The sequence below is a fragment of the Salvia hispanica genome, chromosome 2 (genome assembly GCF_029641045.1).
Source record: "Salvia hispanica isolate PSC_SH4W2 chromosome 2, Shi_PSC_v1, whole genome shotgun sequence".
In the NCBI taxonomy this organism is placed as follows: Eukaryota; Viridiplantae; Streptophyta; class Magnoliopsida; order Lamiales; family Lamiaceae; genus Salvia; species Salvia hispanica.
The window spans coordinates 26,149,554-26,151,214 of NC_142693.1; the positions used below are offsets into that span (position 1 = coordinate 26,149,554).

Consider the following 1,661-nt stretch of genomic DNA (forward strand, 5'->3'; position numbering starts at 1 on the left):
GATTGGACTAAAATAATGAAATAAGACTATTATTTTAGTATAAATGAAATATATTTTGTGAAATGTAAAGTAAATAAATTGCACTAGAAAAAAAAGTGGTCATGAATTGTATGCCGAAAAACAGCATTAGGGGGTGTTTAAGTTCCTAGTTATGGTGAGAAATAGGGTCAATTCTTGGGCTTAAATGATGTTCATGTTTCAATGGTTATTTCCGGAGAGCCCGCTCAGAAATAGACGGCCCGCACTGTTGGGCTAAGTATTACCCTTAAATCAAATCTCTTTCAGAACGTGGTTTTTCAATTCTGCTTTGAAGATTGTGCCTAGAAATAGAGTTCCATTTACTATTTTGCCCATTGACATCTCGAAAACATAACAAAATCGGTTCCCCAACCCATTCTGATATTTCCTCACACTACAAAATTGGGAGAACCCTAATTTCCCCAATTTAAATCAGTATACAAATTACACCAGACTTTGTGGCCGAACTATCAAAATCTGGAATTGTTGAAAGGCGACATAGTCATACGGCGTGCACTGTCGATTGTGTGATACAAAGTGGTAGGTTCGCCGGTGAGCCTATATTCGGTCACCCTCCTTCTTCAATTGAAGACTTGTAATCCATTTTCTGACGCTCCGGCGTGTTTGTTTATGAATCTGACAGGTTGGATCGGAAAACTTGTACACTACAACTAGATTGCAGCGATAGCAGGGTCGACAAACAGCTATATTGTATTCGGTGTGTTTTTTATCTACTGGCGAGTTTCATTTATTTTTATACATGTGTTTGTTAAATTTTTTTTATTATATGCTGTTGGTATGCATCGCCTTTCGTTAGTATGTTTACTTGAGACATCGATGTTTATCATGTGTTCATTTAACTTTACATACTCCGCTGAATCTGGTTGTGTAGTGAAGATGACAACCTTCACTACAAATTATATGAATCTAAGCATGTTGTTGGAGGACATTATGGTTATATATCGCGTAGAAACCACTGCCATTATACATGAATACATGTGCGCTGGTTCTACTTGGCAAAGGCGTCGGGTTGTGGAGCGTGCACGTCGGCGCAGTGTGATCCGAAAGATGCCAATACAATTGAAGAACTTGGATCGTCTGGTACACTGGACTGATGCGGCTTGCATTGCCAATTTGCGAATGGATCGTAACACATTCGCAAGGCTGTGGAAAAAATGGCCCTCAATTATAGGGACGTCCGAATATATGTTGAATTAGGCAGAGGGCCAATTATGTCTTTTTAGAATATAAAGAGGACTTGGTCTTTTTGTATGCTATACATTTATTCATCTGTGAAGAAATTATTCAGTTAAACTTACTAAAATATAAACAATTTATAAACTATTGAAAAATGCTTGGCAAAACAAATTTTTAATTAAAGCGGTGCCTCTAATATTAACATTCGTCCTACGGCGCTTCTATACTTTTTACTCCCTCCATCTCAGATTAAGAGTCACTTTTTGCCATAAAAGTCCGTCACAGTTTAAGAGTCACTTTTAGAATTTTCCATATTTGGTCATACAATTTTATCCCATTCTGTATCAAAATTACATCAAAATGCCATTATTTACATTAAAATAAACCAAAACAAAAATCAAAAGTTAAAAGGGACCCACCTTCAACCAACTCTATCATCTCACTTC

The 1,661-nt window shown here is 36.8% G+C and overlaps 1 long non-coding RNA gene across 1 annotated transcript; it reads left to right on the top strand.

The window, feature by feature from the left end:
- Positions 1–349: 349 nt before the first annotated feature.
- LOC148931947 (uncharacterized) lies at positions 350–1,320 on the top strand. Its single transcript, XR_016135641.1, has 3 exons — positions 350–558; positions 662–736; positions 911–1,320. It is a non-coding gene; the product is annotated as an uncharacterized LOC148931947 (long non-coding RNA).
- Positions 1,321–1,661: the final 341 nt, after the last annotated feature.